This window comes from Canis lupus, chromosome 6, assembly GCF_048164855.1.
Source record: "Canis lupus baileyi chromosome 6, mCanLup2.hap1, whole genome shotgun sequence".
Classification (NCBI taxonomy): Eukaryota; Metazoa; Chordata; class Mammalia; order Carnivora; family Canidae; genus Canis; species Canis lupus.
The window spans coordinates 71,893,841-71,915,326 of record NC_132843.1 but is presented as its reverse complement, the minus strand read 5'-3'; the positions used below and the strand labels follow the sequence as shown (position 1 = coordinate 71,915,326).

General features: G+C 41.4%; 1 protein-coding gene across 2 annotated transcripts in view; it reads right to left on the bottom strand.

Moving 5' to 3' along the window:
- Positions 1-21,486, bottom strand: part of KCNH1 (potassium voltage-gated channel subfamily H member 1) — a 372,078-nt gene that overhangs the window by 298,393 nt on the left and 52,199 nt on the right. The window lies entirely within an intron of this gene.

Genomic DNA, 21,486 nt, shown 5'->3' with positions numbered 1-21,486 from the left:
TAAGGGAGGTGGGGTAAGAGCTCATTGTGGGAGGAGCCTGGTATGGCTGAGCCTAGCAGTGGTTTGCTTTTTGCTGTTGTTTTGTGTTTCGAGGGGTAGGGTCTGTAGAAGACAAAACATTGGAAAGTGACACTAAATATAAGGAAAGGGGAGGGCAAGTCTTGACATGTCCTTTATGTAGAGGTAAGAATTTTAAGTAAGAGAGGTTCATAATCAATCGCTGTGTGCGAAGATACTCAGGCATCCGTGTGACAGAAGGAGCAGAAGAGGCAGGCCTGAAAGCACAGGGAGGCTGGCTACGAGCTGCCACAGAACTCCAGGAAAGAGAGGATGCGGCCTTGAACTGGGGAGTTGCAATGGATGAGATGACGGGCAGACTCGAAGGCCTTCCTGGGTGTTACGCTATATGTTGGCAAATCAAACTCCAATAAAAAATACACACACACACACAAGCCTTCCTGGGAAGCTGAAGACCTGGCCAATCTGCCATGGACAGGATGGGTCCTAACAGGGGTCAACGGAGCCAACAGCCTTATGATGGCCACCTTACAGGGAGTACCAGACGTCATCTCCCAGGATGATAACAGCACAAGGGCCCAGAATCAACTTCCTCTCTGAGAGTGGCCCCCAGGTACTCGACACTTCACCCAGAAAACTGGCCTCACTGATCATTTTGGGACACAGATGGGGGGACCTCACAAACACCACTGTCCTACCATCCACCACAGCTGCCTCAAACACCCTCCACCTATGGGTGAAGAGAAATCCTGGTTTTCTGCACCCTTTACTCCAGGCAACCCCTCCCTCTTCCCTGGTACAGCTCCCGTTTCTGTTGAGAAACTACTTTGGTTTTTATGACTACAGAGTGAGAACAAATCTAGTGTCTGCCAGAAAAAGCACATTCAAAGGAAAAGGGACAGCAGGATGTTAACGAGGCTGAGAATGAAGCTCCAGCCACAAAATAAAGCCTGATTTTGGGTTTCAGACATCCCGAGCTAAACAATGGCTTAATTCCTGTCATAAACACCCTTCTCCGTAAACCAGGCAGGTGCTATTTTTAGAACTTTTTCCATGATGCACTTGTTCTTTAAAGGAAGAGATAAAGGCAGTGGGAAGCAATTAGAAGTATGAACCCATATACTTTATGTCACAGTTGAGTACCAACCCACATGACACCTTCACAATTAAAAGCCCATATTGAAATGCAATAGGGTAACGATCTCAGTCTCTTCTTATTTTGCCGGGAAATTCTTTCAACATTTTATTTTGAAATCTTCAGCTATATTTTTTTAAATTCAAGAGTTGAGAAGAAGTGATGAAGTTGAGTTATGAAAGTGTCACCATCATTACCAAATCAGAAACAAAGAGCACTCTGCTAGCCATGACCAAGGCAGACAGCCATCAGGAGGGGAAGAAGGGGTTAATGTGAATGGGAACCAACATTTAGTGAGGACCTACTAAGTGTCAGGCACCAACCAAGGTTCTTGCTTCTTTCCTGCTTCATTCATTTAATGAACATTTTACCAAGTACTGACTATGTGCCAGCATTGTGCTCAATGGCAGAGACGTAGAATAACATTTTTTTATGATTTTATTTACTCATTCATGAAAGACACAGAGAGAAAGGCAGAGACACAGGCAGAGGGAGAGCAGGCTCCCTGAGAGGAACCTGATACAGGACTGGATCCCAGAACCTGCGATCATATGATCCTGGGATCATAACATGAACTGAAGGCAGGCGCTCAACCACTGAGTCACCCAGGCACCCCAGAGATGAAGAATAAATAAGACAGACACTGCCCCTGCCTTCACAGACCTTCCATCTACCAGAGGAGGCAAATATTCAACAAGAGCATTCCCAGTGGCATGAGTGCTCAACATGGAAATTGCACACAGTGAGGAGATTGTCTGAGGAGGCTGAACTGGCCTGAGGTGGGCCAGGGACACTGGGAAAGGTGTCTACACTGAGAGTTGAAGAATGGGTAGGAACTAGCCCAGCCGAGAGAAGGAACAAGAATCTGCAGGCAGAGGAAGAGCCCATTGCAAGGCCCACAGGCAAGAGAGAGTTTGTGGCTTGGAGTGAGTGGGGAACAGCCAGATAAGGCTGGAGACATGAGCTGAGTCTTGTAAATCATGACATAAATTTTAAGTTCATCCAAAGAAGTAGCAAGATGACATTAAAGGATTCTTAAGCAGGGAGTAATAAGATCATACTTGTCTTAAAGCATCATAAATCCTCACTAGCAACCTTTGGGGTAGGTCATATCCTATTTCATGAGGATGAGGAAAGAGGAATGAGGTTTAGGAACTTTCAGAAAGCCACACAGCTGGAATGCAGTAGAGTCTTGGATGAGAACTCAGGTCAGTCTGACTCCAAATCCCCTTTTCTTTCCACTACATCATCCTGTCTCGTAAGAGAAAGAAAGAAGAAAGAAAAGAAAAGAAAAAAAGAAAAGAAAAGAAAAGAAAAGAAAAGAAAAAAAAGAAAAGAAAGAAAAAGGAAGGAAGGAAGGAAGGAAGGAAGGAAGGAAGGAAGGAAGGAAGGAAAAGAGAGAGAGAAAGAAAAAGACCAAAGCAAAGCAGAGATCCTGAAACTTCATTTCACCTGATTACTTATAACTTTTTACCAAAATCAAATATAGAGTTGATCTCTGGCATCACCAAATATTTGGGTTTTTCCCTGCCTGTCTTGAATAAATAGCTTATTAAAATATAATAAACATACACAAAATGGTTCTCCTCGGAGAAAAGCCGAGAATCCTCCCCCCCACCACAAGACCCCAGTCCTCAAACAAGAGAGTGCTGGCCAGAAGGAGCCCCACAGACTGTGAGCACACAAGGAGCAAACAGGCACAGGCTGGCCTTCAGGGCTGGAAAGCAAGGACAAGGCCATGGGCCCAGCCACACTTTCCAAGCTCATGTTCAACCTACCATCAAGTGGTCCTCCAAAGACTTCTGGAAATGACAAACTTACTACCTACAAGCACAGCCTATCCCGCACTGAGACAGTTCAGAGTATTTAAAAAGACTCATCACAAGAAGTAAAATTAGCTCAAAACCCAGATGCTTGTGGCAGAAGTTCCTATTGTCAAAGTTGATTCCTCTCCAAAGCAGGAGAAAACCACGTCGCAGTGAGGCATCCCTGGAGTGTTGTCACTTTCCCGAGTCTAAAGGTGTCAAATGAAGTCAACATCCAGAAAGCAAAAAAAGAGTGGAGGAGGAAATCTCAATTTCAAGGCATACAGAGTCTGTTTCTAGAAAACAAAAAAGGATAACACCTTTGCTCCCATACATACTGGCAGTCTCCACCGGCGATTCTGGCCCTTGAGACTGGAAAGTCAGGGACTGTGACACAGACTCATCGGGAACCTGGTACCTGCCTTCTGCTCTCCCTCGGCAGCAGACAGCGCCTCCACACATCACTTGCCAATGCACATAGCAAGCGTGGCCGTGCACGTAAGCAAACTTCAGTTCTCTGCATCTCTGTCCTGCTGCCTGGGGTGGTGCCTGGCTCAGCACCACCCCACGTGCTTCATGCGTGTCGCCCTGATGGGCGGCTGTGGCAGCATGCTCACACGGGTAAGGGAGGCATCCCTATGTTATATCAAATCTCTGCACAATGCATAAAAACTAAGTGCTCTTCCTTTAAAAACTAAAGAAAATGTTAAAACTTTAAGTTGAGGGCCGTCTGGGTGGCTCAGTGGTTTAGCCACTGTCAGCCCAGGGTGTGATCCTGGAGACCCAGGATCGAGTCCCACGTCAGGCTCCCTGCATGGAGATTGCTTCTCCCTCTGCCTGTGTCTCTGCCTCTCTCTCTCTCCCTCTCTGTGTCTCTCATGAATAAATAAAATCTTTAAAAAATAAAAATAAAATTTAAAAACTTTAGGTTGAGTAAAACAATTGCTAGCACCAATTATCAGTAACGGGGAGAGAAGAAAATGGCACATGTGATGGGACAGGCTGTGTAGACTGGTACTACCTTGTCATGTGAACTCTGGCACTTTCTACCAAGTTTTAAATGTGTGTACCCTCTGTCTCCTTAATGTCACTGCCAGCACCCTACCATATTCACACAAGCACAAGTATTTAGAGAGCCAACATCAATAAAGCGAACTAAGCTCTAATATGGAAAACTTCCAGGTATACCAAACACGTTGAGATGCTATCTAAAAATTATACATTTAAGGGGCGCCTGGGTGGCTCAGTCAGTTAAGTGTCCAACTCTTGGGTTTCGACTCAGGTCATGATCTCAGGTGCATAAGATCAAGTTCCATGTTGGGCTCTGAGCTCAGCGGGAAGTCTGCTTGGGACTCTCCCTCTCCCTCTCCCTCCACCTCCCTCTGCTCACATACTCTCTCAATCAATCAATCAAGATCTTTAAAAAAAAAAACAAACAATAAAATAAACATTCAAGATTTAGAAAAAAATAGAAAAATTCCAAACTTCAGGTACCCCAAAAAAAAAAAAAAAAAAAAACAGGAACACAAAACTAAAGCAACCAGTAAGGAGCTGAAATCAAAGAGTCCAGGCATTTTTCAAAAACAAGGGTTATCGGAACAGGGTATACACTGCAGAGGACAGGAGGAGAACACACATGCTCTGCCCAGGGTGACAAAGGGCTGCGCTGATCCACAAACACAAAGCAAAAGACATCTATCACATGTATCAGAGACATAGAAAGGAAACGTGACACCTGTCTGGAACTCTGGGTAGAAAAAGGGTTACCTGTGAGAAATCAGAACCCCAAACCTGTGCCACACACAAGTGCGGAGGCAGATTTCACACTGCTCACATGGTGGGGAGCCCCAGGGCTAAAACTTTTAGGGCTAAAAGCTGGCCTGCACCAGGTGAAACTTTATGATACATGGCACAGGCAATCTCAACTACCCCATCCAGATGCCTCTGCAACTGGGAACCCAGTGGACTCCCACCAAAGCCTCTAGCTATAGATAAGCTCACCACAAGAGGAAACTAGCCACCAAGAATGAAGATTTAAAGTATGCCTATGTGTTTACAGCAATAAAAAAAAAGAAATGTGAGCAGGGCTGAATTTTAAAATGGGCAAGAGACACGAATATGCTTTTCACCACAGGAAACATGTCCTTGGAAAAAAACTCCTGAAAAGATGTTGAGCATCTTGAGCCCTTTACTAAAAGGCAAGCTAAGACCATGATGAAATATCACGACATGCTCATTAGTATGAAAAATGGAAAAGAGCGGCAAGAGCCAACGCTGGCAAGGACGCAGAAAACCGGATGTTTCCTAGATTACTGGTAGGAAGATAAAGTGATATAATCAACTGCAACTGGCAAGTAGTTTAAGAGCTTCTGACAAAACTAAATATACCCTTCCCTGCATGCACACACACGCACAAACACAAGTGAATGCATGCAAGAACTGGTGGAGCCCAACTACGATCTTTAATTAACACTATTCTACACATGTCACTTTCCTCATTTTGCTTAGCCATTTAAGACGCTATCATTGAGGGGAGCTGGATGAAGGGCAGACATTCTCTGTTCTAGTTTTGCGACCTCCCGCCAATCTGTAATTCTTTCTAAATAAAAAGCTTTCAAAAATCAATATCGGGTGTAAAATGCATGTTATAAAATATCACAATATGATATCATTTGTGCACATATATTTTTTAAATGCACAATTATACTACATGCGTTTTCTGGATAAATGCATAAATAATGCAAATATTAAAACATCAATAGCAAGGAGACACACAACTTCAGGATAGAGATTTACCTCTAGGGATAAGTTCAAAGAACACCTCAACTTTATCTTTAATATTTTAATTGTTACGAAAGGATTTGAAGTAAGAAATCACTATCTAGATGTTATAAATAAAGGAATGCTGGTTAATTACTCTCTACTACTCTGAATGTTTAAAAGATTTCTAAATTAAAACCAAAAATACACATACAAGGAGCTTCACTGAAACATTATCCGTAATAGCCAAAGAGCCAAAGATTGGTAAGTTACATATCCATCAACAGGGGAGAGCTAAATAGATTTGGATGTAGTAACGCAAGGGAATACAAAGCAACCATTAAAAACAATAAAGGGAATATCCACTCTTAAGGCAAAACCCTGAATACACTAGCAAGTGAAAAAAAAAAAGCAAACTGGAAAATAATATCTATTGTATGAGTTCATTTTTTGTTTAAAAAAAAATATAAATATATATAAACACATAATAAAACTCACACACTGTTTAATAATGGTTATTTCCAAGAAACAGCGGGCATTTCACTTCTAACTTTATATGCCTCTACTTTAAAATCTGATAAAGAAGAGCATGCTTTATTTCCAAAAACTGAAAAGTTTTTCTTATTGAGGTACAATCGACCTATACCATTATACTAGTCTCAGGTGTACAACATGGTGATTTGATACATGTTATCTATTGTGAAATGATCACTACACATGGTTATGAATCTTTTTTTATGATGAGAACTTTTAAGATCTACTGTCTTAGCAACTTTCAAATACCTGATACAGTATTGTTAATGACAGCCGCCTTGCTCTACGTTACATTCCCAGGACTTACTTCTCTTATTTTTTTTTTTGACTTACTTCTCTTATAAGTGGAAATTTGTACCTCTTCACCCATTTCTCCTACCCCCAACATGGCAGCTACCAATCTCTTCTCTGAGTCTATTCTCTGTATCTAAGAGCTCAGGTTTTTTGTTTGCCTGTTTGCTTTTAGATTCCATGTATAAGGAAGATTACAGAGTATTTGCCTTTCTCTGACTTGTTTCATTTAGCACTGTCCTCAATGTCCAGCCATCTTATCCCAAATGGCAGTATTTCCTTTTATGAGGACTTTTTTTAATTTAAAAAAATTTTTTTCTCAGATTTTATTTATTTGAGAGAGAGTGTGAGCTAGTGAGCATGGGAGCACGGGGAGGAGCATAGAGGCGGGGGTGGGGGAGCATGGGGGCAAGGGGAGAAACATGGGGTGGGGGGAGGAGCAGAGGGAGAGGAAGAGGGAGAAGCAGACTCCTGGTAGAGCAAGGAGCCCTAGATGGGGCTAAATCCCAGGACCCTGGGATCATGACCTGAGCTGAAAGCAGATGCTTAGCAGATATTTAGCCAACTGAGCCACCCAGGTGCCCCTTTTGAAAACTTTTTTTAAAAGGAGTTAATGAACCAAAAATCAAGACTTAATATTAAGCTAATATTGTTGAGCATTTACTATATGCCAAAGTGTTTGCATTCATAACCTTCCCTGCCCTGAACAAATATGTGGGTACATATTATCCTCATTTGAACTCACAACCTCTACTTGAAGAGAAGTAAATGGAAGCTCTTCGAGGTGAAATGACGTAGATGAAATCACACAACTGAGTAAGTTGCGAAGTGGGTTATAACACACAGCACTGTTTCAGCCCACCACTCCAATCACCTGCATGAGGCACAGTATCAGAACATATGAAGAACATACAGCTTTTATCTCCTTATGGTAAGATGGAAAGCCTCATGAGCTGGAACACACACCCTGCGTGACCTGGCTGAATGATGTGCCCATGCTCCGGCCACCACAGTGGCATATCTCAGATTACATCTTGACCTGGCTCCCTCATAAAGAACTGAAAGACGATGTGACGGGGAAAGGTGGTTTCCCGTCCATGGCTTCCCCACGGTGGTTCCAGAGAGAGAGAAAGGGGCTGGCATGGCAGCGGAGTGCTCCCAGACAGACCAAACCCCAGCAGGGTCACCCCTACATGAAAACCACAGTGAAATCCCACTGGGCAGAAGTGATGCTCTCTCATACACCAACCATGACCTTGCTCTCTACAAAGGCAGAAAGCATTAGAGCATGGTAGTAAACTCAAAAATCAGCCCCCTCAAATCCCACTTCAGGAAAGGATTCTCTACCCAGCTGCAGGTGCAGGTAGCTGACAGCCTTCTGTTCACTTCCTAAGGAATGAAACCCCAACTTTCTGCTGAGGCACCTACCCACGGCTGAGCAAGAAGGTGGCTGAGAGGCCTGGTCCTTCCACCTTGTGTAGGACTCCTCTAGTGATAAGGAAGATCAGGGACCCCTACCAGGTCTAAAGCCAGAAAGTCTAGTAATCCTGGTATGCGTAACTGCACAGGACTGGGAAGAAGAGATAGTGCACAGAAGGAACTGGTCCAAACGGGTTGGGTTTAAAGTCACAGAAACCTGGTTCTCAATGCAGAGTCCACCATGTCCTGCCAAGTAGACCATGAACAAGTTAGTGACCCTCTCTAAGCCCCAGTTTCTAAAACTGCTTGGAGTTGTCCAGAGTATTAAAGATGAGAAGCACAGACCTAGCACACAGTAAGGGCCTCCTCCTTTCCTACAATCAGTCCAGGAGGGAGACATGAGGAGTAAAGCAAGGACTAAAGCCAGATTGCTCGAGCTCAGGAAAGAAGTCACACAGGGAAATGAGTCGGCCTTGAAAATACCATGTGCAATCCATTTAAAAGCAAAACTGCTACTTCCAGTCCACTTGTGCTCTGTGTCAAATTTTTCCTAGAAGTGGGAGAGGTTTGAGGAATCCACACTATTACTCAATCTCCACTTGACCAGTGGCACCTACAGTGACAAAACTGAGCAGGAAATCAGCTATAGGCTACAGCCAGGGAACAGAGTTTTTTCTCTAATACTTCCAATTTCCAGTCCAGGTTGTAAAGAGCTTCAAAACTGTCACTCCATCCTAACAACAAGTAAAAAGTCTGAACAAAAAAAAAAAATCAATTCTTGGATCCACTGGAGAAGTGAAACTGTAGGGCAAATCATTCACCAAAAACTGGAAAGGCAGACAGGTGAACAAAAAAATTACAACCTGCCAGAGAAGAAACCCATGAGCAGAAGCCTCCAGAAGAATGAAGAGCACCAGAGAGGAAAAACTAACCTATAACTGGCAAATCTCTTGGAGGTTCAGGATGGCCAAGTCTGAGAGTTACAAAGCCCAGGGAGAACCAGTCATGGTTTTGTGAGTTTTACCTCTAGGAGCTGTACCAGATCCTCACAGTGAAAATCAGAAAAAAATCTCCTCCTGCTTCTGTAGGGGAATATTCCAGAATATTGAATATTGAAATACACCAGAGCATTCTGTCCTTTTTCAGAAAGGCCTGCCCTCAGGAGAAACTGTATAACCAGAGCCCAATGTGTTTGGTTTCATGGAGCCTACCTGACCTGGCAGGAGGACCATACCCAATTCTGGCCTCCTCTGGCCTTTGACATGGAGGAAGGAAAATACTCAATTCTGGGCCCCTCAGCACATTCTGTCTGGCCCAAGTAGGGGAAATACCTAGAGGTATTTGTAAAATTCACATCCCAGAGGAATAGGCTCACTAAAACATCTAATCACAGGACCATACAAAGCTGCTTCTCCCCTGACACTTCACCTCCACACCACTAAGGACCTATTTACCCAGTACATCAAGTTCAGCCTTCAAAACATGGAAAAACATACTAAAAGCCAAAAACACAGTCTGAAGACACAGAACTAGCATCAGAACCAGGCCCAGAAATGGCAGGGGCATTGGAATTACCAGACCAGGAACTAAAACAACTATGATTAATATGTGAAGGGCTCTAACGAAAAATGTAACATTCAAGAACAGATGGGTTATGTAAGCAAAGAGATGGAAATTCTAGGAAAGAACCAAAAGGAAATACTAGAGATCAAAAACACTGTGACAGATATGAAGAATGCCTTTGATGAGCTCATTACCAGACCGAACACAGCTGAGGGAAGAATCTCTGAGCTTGAGGATATGTTAATGGAAGCCTTCAAAACTGAAAAGCAAAGACAAAAAGTGGTAGGAGTTAGTTGGACAGTTGAGTAGTCAGGGCCAGAGTCCCCATCAAGAAAATATGGAGTCCAGACAGCTAAGATATAATAGCACTAACATCCTGTTCGCAGCTTAGACAGGACTGCCCTCTCATTCTGTTTTGCAGCCTTTGCAGAAATGATTTCTGCAAAACATCCTCAGATAAAACAATTAACCACAGAGCATTTGTCACTATCACAAGCAAGGGGCAGCTAAGACATAAGCCCCCATGTCAGCCAAAAAGACCATCAGCCCGTGGACATTAACCTAATAGGTAGACAGATAATGTGACCAAAGTCCCGAGTGGCATGACTCTGTACACTCTGGCTGCTTAAGATAGTTCTGCAAAAGAGCTCACTAAACCCCTACATTTAGAAACTCCCAACGGCAACCGTCTCAGGTCCCCTCCCTCTTCGGGTGCTTTGTACTATTGCTCGATAAGCCTTGCCTTGCTGACCACCATGCTTCATCTGGTCTAACTCTTCATTCTTCAAAGTGTCATGACCAAGAGCCATGGGCACTAAAGAATATAAATCCTGTAACAGAAGGACCAATAAAATAAATAAATAATAACAGAATATCCAGGGACTGTGGGACAACTGCAAAAGGTGTAACATGCATGTAATGAGAATACCAGAAGGGGAAGAAAGAGAGAAACAGAAAAAATATTTGAAGCAACAATGACTGGGAGTTTTCCCAAATTCATGCCAGGCACCAAATCCCAGGTCCAGGAAGCTCACAAAACACCATGTGGGCTACAAGACCAAAACACAAACAAACAGGCAAACAAAACACACCTAGACATATCATCTCCAAACTGCAGGAAATCAAAGATCAAGAAAAAATTCCTGAAAGAAGCCAGAGGGGGGAAAAAAAAACACATAACCTATATGGAACTAAGATAAGAACTACATCTAACTTCTCAGAATCATAAGCAAAAAAACAGACTGGAATATTTAAAGAGTTGAGAGAAGGAAAAAAAAAAACAACCTAGAATTCTCTACCCCATGAAATTATCTTTCAAAAGTAAAGGATTTTCTCTGATAAAAATTTAGAGAATTTGTTACCAGTGGAACTAACTGGCTTGCAGGAAATGTTAAAAAAAGTCATTCAGAGAGGGACCCCAAGGTGGCTCGGAGGTTGAGTGCCTGCCTTCAGCTCAAGTCGTGATCCTGAGGCCTTGGGATCATGTCCTGATCAGGCTCCCCACAGGGAGCTTGCTTCTCCCTCTGCCTGTGTCTCTACCTCTCTCTCTCTCAGTCTCTCATGAATAAATAAATGAAATCTTTAAAAAAGAAGTTGTTCAGAGAGAAGGAATATAATACAGGTCAGAAACTCAGATCTATGTAAAGAAAGAGCATCAGGAAAGGAGTAAGTGAAGATAAATAACTCTTTTTTTCATATTCTTAACTAATATAGCAGATAACACTTAGTTCAAAATAATAGCAACGATGTATTTGATTCTGTCTGGGTATATCTATATGCTTATGTGTGCTTATGGATAATGACAGCAATGATACATGGAACAGAGGGGAGGAATCAGGAGAATTAGGATTATTTTATTATAAGGTACTTGCATTACCCATGAAGCAGTATGGTGTTATTTCAAAGTAGACTCAAATTAGTTGTAAATATATATTGCAAACCCTAAGGTAACCACTTAAAAAAAAAGTAAAAAAAAAAGAAATACAATTAAGATGCTAAGAAAGGAGAGAAAATAGAATCTTATAAAACACTCAATTAAAACTACAAAAAGTGGAAAAAGTAGACAAGATAGGAACAAAGGCCAAGGGAAAAAAATAAAAAACAGTAACAAATATGGCAGATATTAATCCAACTATGTCAATAATCATTTTAAACATCAACAGTCTCTATATGCCAACTAAGACAGAGATTGTCAAAATGGATCAAAAAATAAGATCCAACTACATGCTGTCTACAAGAAACATACTTTAAATAGAAAGGCACAGGTAGATTAAATAAAAGGATGAAAAAAGACAACATTACTCGAAAGAAAGCAGAAGTAGCTATGTTAATTCTTGGCAGACCAGACTTCAGGGCAAGAAAAGCTATCAGGGGGGCACCTGGTTGGCTCAGTGGTTGAGTGTCTGCCCTCAGCTCAGGGCATGATCCCAGGGTCCTGGGATTGAGTCCTGCCTTGGGCTCCCCGCAGGGAGCCTGCTTCTCCCTCTGCCTATGTCTCTGCCTCTACGTGTCTCTCATGAATAAATAAATAAAATCTTTTTTAAAAATCCATAAGCCTCTAATCAGGCTAACTAGTCCCTGGGATGAGGCCCAAATGTCTGCCTCATATTGCCAATCAATGAGTAACTATTTATGCCAGATGAGGTCAACAAAAACACTAACATCATTTCCTTTTTTCATCCATTCAATCAGTTAAAAAAAAACAAACACTACCAATGAGCATCTACTATGTGTCAGACACTGTTTTAAATGTCTGGGATGTATCAATGAACAATGAACAGAATAAATAAATAAGCTATAGGGGCATCTGGGTGGCTCAGTCTGTGAAGTGTCTGTCTTAGGCTCAGGTCATGACCCTGGAGTCCCAGGATAGAGCCCCAAGTCAGGCTCCCTGCTCAGCGGGGAGTCTGCTTCTCCCTCTGTGTCTCCCCCTGCTCGTGCTCTTTCTCTCACTTTCTTTCTCAAATAAGTAAAATATCTTTTAAAAAATAAACAAGCTATATAGGACATTAGAAGGTACTAAGTGGAGAAAAAGAGCAGGAGAGAATTAGGAGTTATGAGTATTTTTACTTTCCTATTAATAATGCATATATATATAACAAATATATGCATATATATTAAGCAAATACTTTTTCTTCTCTCTCATATCCCCTTATCAAACATAAGATGTATTAATAATAGTTTACATCTCAGTGTTTAAGTGATAGAATATCAAGGTGAAGAGTAAACATTATCCAAGAATTTTGTATCCACTCCTGTGGGAAGAGTTGGCACATTTTTGGTTAAATGCAGGATAACTGGATCATGTTACATAGGAAGTATGACTTTGTTGCTGTCTTTATTTGGAGATCAAGAATGGTTTAAGTGAATGTGTATGACAGGCTGACAAGTGGTAAACTATAATAGTTTCTTGTGTCAACTCGGCTAGACTGTGGTACCCAGTTATTCGATCAAACACTAAGCTTTCCTGTGAAGGAATTCTGTAAATGTGATTAATATCTACAATCAACTGACTTTCAAGAAAGCTGACTATAGCTTATAACCTGGATTGCCCCATCCAATAAGCTGAAAGCCTTTAAGAGCAGAACAAAGTCCACCTGTGGACTTTGGCATTGGCTACTTCCAAAAGTTTCCAGGTGGCCAAGCTGCCCTATGAATTTTGGACTTGCCTAGCCAGCACCCAGAATCACATAAAGCAACTCCTTGCAATAAATCTCTTAATATATAAATATCCTAGTGTTTCTGATTCTCTGGTAGAACCCTGACTGATGCAGGTAACCACCCAGAGAAAATGACATTTGAGTAAAGACTTGCAGCTGGTGAAAGAGCTACCACGCAGATATCTGAGAGAAGAATGAGCCAGGTGTGTATGAGGAACATACACCAGGAGTGTGGCTGAGTGAGAGCAAGCAAGGCACAGAGCAGCAGGAAAGGAAGCTGATTTAGTAACCAAAAGCAGCAACTGGGACAGGGAAAAGTGCAGGCCGGATGCCAATAGGTTTCCTTTAGTCTTCTTTCAGTGATATACTGAGCCCAAATCAGAACCAAAAACTAGGCTTCCGAGTGCCTCACCATCTCTAAGATGACACAGGTGAATGCTCGCATCCCCATTAGTGGCAAACGCTCTGGGGTGCCACAAGTCGATCATCTCTAGTTGACTCATCTGACATTCAGTGCACTAGTGCACAACAGCCCCTGTGAGCTGCACTACACCGACCACTCCTCTCCTAGAGGTCCAGGAGCCAGGATGCCACAAGTCGATCTTCTGTAGTTGACTCATCTGACATTCAGTGCACTAGGGCACAGCTGCCCCCATGAGCTGCACCACTCTTCTCCTAGAGGTCCAGGAGGCAGGAGGCAGGCCAGAGAGGACCCTGTCATCTGAGCACAGGTCAAGAACTGAGTGGCCAACACCAAGTAGAGAGACAGCTTACTTGTCATCTCTGGGTAAGAAGGAAGTTGGCTGTGTGCAAGGTATGATGCTCTTAACTGGTCCACCCAGGCAGAGTTGAAAAAATGAAGACCAGGCACCATCAAAGGCAGATAATAAGTGATCTGGATGCAGAGCCACCAGAGCCATTACGGTAAGGGTAATTCGAGCACGTGAAGCCTAGTGAACCACCTGATCCAGGCTTCCCAGCCTCTCATTTGTCCCAGCAAAAACACCATCACAGGTTTTCCTTACTACAAAGCTTACCAGAACAACAATTATTCCAAGTACATTCATTAGCCTAGAAAGATGTTCATGATTATATAAAGTGAAGAAATGGTGACACAACCACATTACATGTACCTGTTGATTCATAGATACCTCTGAACCTCATAAATATTAATTATGAAAAAAAATGTACTTACTAAGCTTTAAGAAATGGATACACTTAACAAAAAGAGTTAAGGAATGCATATAAGAATTATAACAAAGCCATCTGATTAGTGGGATAACAGGTGATTTTTGTTTCCTATTATCTTTTTTCCTCTAATAATATGAATTGCTCAAATAAAAAAATGTTTATGGGAGACAAGATGACAAAAGAACAGGGGTCCTCAATTCATCTGGTTGCACAAACTTACCTAGATAGCTTTCAAAACATCCTGAACACCTACGAATTCAACCTGAGATGTAAAGAGAGAACAGCTGGAATGCTACAGAGAGAAAAGTGATCGCTTCTGACAAGGGAGGAAGGCAAAGAAAAAAGGGGGTGGGGGGTGGGGATCCACAACAAGCCAGGGCACGATAAGCAGGAACTTTCAAAATCTGCACCTGAGTCTTTCCTGACTGAAAAGTGCTCAGCAGGGGAGTGAAATAAGTCAAGCAGAAAAGGACAAACATTATATGGTCTCATTCATTTGGAGAATATAAAAATTAGTGAAAGGGAATAAAGGGAAAGGAGAGAAAATGAGTGAAAATGTCAGTGAGGGTGACAAAACATGAGAGACACCTAACTCTGGGATATGAACAAGGGGTAGTGGAAGGGGAGGTGGGTGGGGGGTTGGGGTGACTGGGTGACGGGCACTGAAGGGGGCACTTGGTGGGATGAGCACTGGGTGTTATGCTATATGTTGGCAAATTGAACTCCAACAAAAAAATTTTTTTAAATAAACTAAAATAATGTCAGACCCCTCCCCCCCAAAAAAAGTGCTCAGCAGGAAATAGGACAGAATCACAGGAGGGGCAGTGAAGCTTCAACATTCCCAGAGACACAATAAGAATAGAGGCACCTGGGAGAAAGCTCACTGCAAACCGCTGTCAGATCACAGTAAAGGGCTAGAACTCCGCAACCCTCCGGGTCATTTGGGAGAAGCCAGCCCATACGCAGGTCAGCACTGGAGCTCCCCTTACCCTAGAGCCTGCCAACAGACAGAGGCAGCTGTCCTATGTTCCTCTTTGGAGAGGCAGACCCGGGAGCAGGTCCAGCAGTGCAGGGCCCTCAATCCAAGGGCAGCAAATTGGACAAAGCTGGCTATCCTCCATTCCCTTTTGGGAGAAGCAGACCCCAGGAGGGCACAGGACAGCAAGAACTCTCCTGCCACTGGGCACCCTGCAATTTCTGCAGATCAGTGCACCTGCCCCCAGGAGCATCTAGGCCAGTATGGACTGGGAGACTGCAGTTTGGTACTCGTGGGGAGCTCTTGGGTCCGGAGCTGGAGATCTGGCCGCTGCCATTTTTTGACTTTTTTCTTCTTTTCACAGTTCACCTGGGAGAGGCGGGGGCCTCTAGGGAACAAAGGCCTCACAGGATAAACAGCTGAAACTGAGCCAGGTCACCTGGCAAGGGGAAGGGCATCTCTGCCCAGGCACAGACACCTGAGAACCAGTGCAGTAGACCCCTACCCCAGAAGAACTGCTAGAAGAACAAGGGAAGAGCAAGTTTACTGACCAAGCAGCACTGGAAAGCTCCAAGACTGAGGGAAAATAGTATATAGAACTAGAGATTTTCTCATTACAGTTTATTTATATTTCAGGTTTAAAAATTTCCCATATTGTTTCTCTTTTCCTTCCTTAACTACAATACTTTACCAACTCTTTGTTTTAAAGCTTTTTCCTTTTTGACTTTCATATTTCTACATTTACATGTTTAGATATATTCTTCATTTTTTGATTCCCATCAATGTATTCAACTTAATTTTGGTAGATATACGAGTTATGGGTTTTTGTTTTTTGTTCTTTGTTTTTTTCTGTCTCATTTTGTTTTATAATGGTGGAAGTTAGTACCTTCTAACACACAGACCAAAATACACCCAGAACCAAGTGGAACAATGTGTTGGTTCATTCTGTGAGATTATATTCCTTCTTCCTTCCCAATCTGCCCCTCTCTTTTATCTTGTTTCTGTTTTTGTGGTTGATGTTAGGTCTCTATATAAGTTTTTCTGGTTTATATAAATTTGGAATTGAGCATCTGCTAACATACAGAACAAAATATACTCAGAACCTAGAGGATCACCCTCTAGGTCCCCTCAGGGAGACTATATTCTCTCTTCATCACCACTTCCTCACCAACCCTTTTGTTTTTGTTTTTTTATTCTTACTATTTTGTTTTAAAATTTGTTTTTCACTTCAGTGGTCCCTTTGTTTTATTTTTTTCTGTTCTTCTTTTTCTTTTATTTTCTGGTCTCTGACCTCTTCAGAATGGTCTATGGTGTATTTTACTTAGGTTGTGGTTGATATTTTTGACTCTGCTTGCTTGCTCATACAGCCACTCTGAACTGGACAAAAGAAAGAGCCAAAAGTAATACTGTCTGCCACAGAATTTCTGGACCTGGATTTAAATAACATGTCAGAGATACAATTCAAAAGTACAATTATAAAATTACTGGTGGCTCTGAACAAAAGCATAAAGGACTCTAGAGATTCTCTTAATAAGATCTAATCAGGCCAAAATTAAAAATACTTTAACAGAGATGCAGTCTAAACTGGATGCTCTAACTGCTAGGGTTAATGAGATGGAAGATAGAGTGAATGACATGGAAGACAAGTTGATGTAAAGGAAGGAAGCTGAGGAAAAAAGAAAAACAATTAAGAACCCATGAGGAAAGGCTTAGGGAAATAAATGATAGCTTGAGAAGGAATAATATTCATCTTACTGGGATACCAGAAGAGGTAGAGAGAGAGAGAGGACCACAAAGTATATTTGAACAAATCATAGCTGACAACTTCCCTAATCTGTGGAAGGAAATAGGCATTCAGATCCAAGAGATAGAGAGGAGCCCCCCCGCAAATCAACAAAAACTGTTCAATACCTTGACATTTAATAGTGAAACTTGCAAATTTCAAAGATTAAGAGAAAATTCTTAAAGCAGCTCAGGAAAAGAGATGCTTAACTTATGTGGGGAGAAATATCAGATTAACAACAGACCTATCCACAGAGACCTGGCAGGCCAGAAAGGGCTGGCATGATATATACAGGGTACTTAATGAGAAAAAATGCAGCCAAGAATACTTTATCCAGCAAGGCTGTCATTCATAATAGAAGGAGACATAAAGAGCTTCCAGGATAGACAGAAACTGAAAGAATATGTGACCACCAAACTGGCTCAGCAAGAAATATTAAGAGGGACCCTGTAAAAGAAAGAGGGAGCCCAAAGAAACAATCCACAAAAACAGGAACTGTATAGGTAATACGATGACACTATTCATATCTTTCAATAGTTACTCTGAACGTGAATGGGCTAAATGATCCCATCAAAAGACACAGGGTAATGGACTGGATAAAAAAGCAAGACCCATCTATATGTTGTCTACCAGAGACTCATTTTGGATATAAAGACACCTCCAGACTGAAAATGAAGGGGTGGAGAACCATTTACCATTCAAATGATCCTCAAAAGAAAGCTGAGGTAGCAATCTTCATATTAGATAAATTAGAGTTTATACAAAAGAATGTAATAAGAGATGAAGAGGGACACTCTATCATACTTAAAGGGTCTATCCAACAAGAAGACCTAACAATTATGAATATTTACGCCCCTAATCTGGGAGCAGCCAAATATATCAATGAGTTAATAACCAAAGTAAAGAGATACATAGATAATAATATATTAATAGGAGGCTTCAACACAGCACTCTTAGTAAAAGACAGATATTCTTAACAAAAAAAAGACAGATATTCTAAGCAGAACATCACCAAAGAAACAAGGGCCTTGAATGATACACTGGACTGAATAGATTTCACAGATATATACAGAACTTTCCATCCTAATGCAACTGAATACACGTTCTTCTCAAGTTCACACAGAACTTTCTCCAGAATAGACCACATACTGGGTCACAAATCAGGTCTCAACTGATACCAAAAGATTGGGATTGTCCCCTGCATATTTTCAGGCCACAATGCTTTGAAACTAGAATTCAATCACAAGAAGAAATTTGGAAGAAACTCAAACACATGGAGGTTAAGGAGCATCCTACTAAAAGATAAATAGGTCAACCAGGAAATTAGAGAAGAATTTAAGATTCATGGAAATTAATGAAAATGAAAATACAACTGTTCAAAATCTTTGTGATATAGCAAAATCAGTCTTAAGAAGGAAACACATTGTAATACAAGCCTTCCTCAAAAATTTGGAAAAAACTTGGGGATTCCTGGGTGGCTCAGTGGTTTAGCGCCTGCCTTCCGCCCAGGGCATGATCCTGGAGCCCTGGGATCGAATCCCACATCGGGCTCCCTGCATGGAGCCTGCTTCTCCCTCTGCCTGTGTCTCTGCCTCTCTCTCTCTCTCTCTCTGTCTCTCATGAATAAACAAATAAAATCTTTAAAAAAATAAATTGGAAAACTCAAATATGCAATCTAACCTCACATCTAAAGGAATTGGAGAAATAACAGCAAATAAAGCCTAAACTAAGTTGAAGAAGAGATATAATAAAGATTAGAGCAGAACTCAATGAAATAGAGACCAGAAGAACTGTAGAACAGATCAACAAAATCAGGAGCTGGTTCCTTGAAAGAATTAGTAAGACAGATAAACTCCTAGCCAGCCTTATTAAAAAGAAAAGAGAAAAGACTCAAATTAATAAAACCATGAATGAAAGAACAGAGATCACAACCAATACCAAGGAAATACAAACGATTTTTAAAAACGTATTATGCGCAGCTTTATGCCAACAAATTAGGCAATGTAGAAGAAATGGATGCATTTCTGGAAACCTATAAATTACCAAAACTGGAACAGGAAGACATAGAAAACCTGAACAGGCCAATAAACAGCAAGGAAATTGAAGCAGTCATCAAAAACCTCCCAAGACACAAAAGTCCAGGGCCAGATGGCTTCCCAGGGGAATTCTAACAAACATTTAAAGAAGAAATAATACCTGTTCTACTAAAGCTATTTCAAAGGATATAAAAAGATGGAATACTTCCTAACTCTTTCTATGAAGCCAGCATTACCTTGATCCCAAAACCAGACAAAGACCCCATCAAAAAGGAGAATTATGGACCAATATCCCTGATGAACATGGTTGCAAAAATTCTCACCAAGATACTAGCCAATAGGATCCAACAATACATTAAGAGGATTATTCACCATGACCAAATAGTATTTATCCCCAGGATGCAAGGGTGGTTCAACATTCCTAAAACAATCAACATGACAGATCGCATCAATAAGAGAAAAAACAAGAACCATATGATCTTCTCAATAGATGCAGAGATAGCATTTGACAAAATACAGCATCCATTCCTGATCAAAACTCTACAAACTGTATGGATAGAGGGAACATTTCTCAATATCTTAAAAGCCATTTATGAAAAGCCCACAACAAATATCATTCTCAATGGGGAAAAACTGAAATCTTTTCCCCTAAGATCAGGAACACGAGAAGGATGTCCGCTCTCACCACTGTTATTCAACACAGTACTAGAAGTCCTAGTCTCAGCAATCAGACAACAAAAAGAAATAAAAGGCATTCAAATTGGCAAAGAAGAAGTCAAACTCTCCCTCTTTGCAGATGACATGATATTGTATATAGAAAACCCAAAAGACTTCACCCCAAAATTGCTAGAACTCATACAGCAGTTCGGCTATGTGGCAGGATACAAAATCAATGCCCAGAAATCAGTGGCATTTCTCTACACTATCAATGAGACTGCAGAAAGAGAAATTAAGGAATTAATTATATTAACAACCACACCCAAAGCCATATGATACCTAGGAATAAACCTAACTAAAGAGGTAAAGGATCTATACCCTAAAAACTACAGAACATTTCTGAAAGAAATTGAGGAAGATGTAAAGAGATGGAAAAACATTCCATGCTCATGAACTGGAAGAATAAATATTGTGAAAATGTGTATGCCACCTAGAGCAATTTACACGTTCAATGCAATCCCTACCAAAATACCATGGACTTCCTTCACAGAGTTGGAACAAATAATCTTAAGATTTGTATAGAATCAGAAAAGACCCCAAATAGACAGAGGATTATTGAACAAGGAAACCAATGCTGGGGGCATCACAATGCCTGATTTCAAGCTGTATTACAAAGTTGTGATCATCAAGACAGTATGATACTGGCGCAAAAAAACAACACATAGATCAATGGAACAGAATAGACAACCCAGAAATGGACCCTCACCTCTATGGTCAACTCATCTTTGACAAAGCAGAAAAGAATATCCACTGGAAAAAGGACAGCCTCTTCAGTAAGTGGTATTGGGAAAACTGGACAGCCACATGCAGAAGAATGAAACTGGACCAATTTCTTATACCATACACAAAGATAAACTCAAAATAGTTGAAAGATCTAAATGTGAGACAAGAATCCATCAAAATACTAGAGGAGACCACAGGCAACAACCTTTGTGAACTTGGCTACAGCAACTTCTTGCTAGACACATCTATGAAGGCAAGGGAAACAAAAGCAAAAATGAATTATTGGGGCTTCATCAAGATAAAAAAAAAAACCTTCTGCACAGCGAAGGAAACAAACAAAACTAAAAGACAACCAACAGAATGGGAGAAGACATTTGTAAATGATGTATCAGATAAATGGCAAGTATCCAAGATCTGTAAAGAACTTATCAAACTCAACACCCAAGAAACAAACAATCCAGTCATGAAATGGACAGAAGACATGAACAGACATTTCTCCAAAGAAGACCTACATATGGCCAATGAGCACATGAAAAAATGCTCCACATCACTGGCCATCAGGGAAATACAAATCAAAACCACAATGAGATACCACCTCACACCAGTGAGAATGGCTAAAATTAACAAGACAGGAAACAACAAATGTTGGAAAGGATGTGGAGAAAAGGGAACCCTCTTGCACTGTTGGTGGGAATGCAAACTGGTGCAGCCACTCTGGAAAACAGTGTGGAGGTTCCTCAAGAAGTTAAAAATAGAGCTACCTTATGACCCAGCAATTGCACTACTGGGTATTTACCCCAAAGATAGATGTAGTGAAACACCAGGACACCTGCACCCCAAAGTTCATAGCAGCAATGTCCACAATAGCCAAACTGT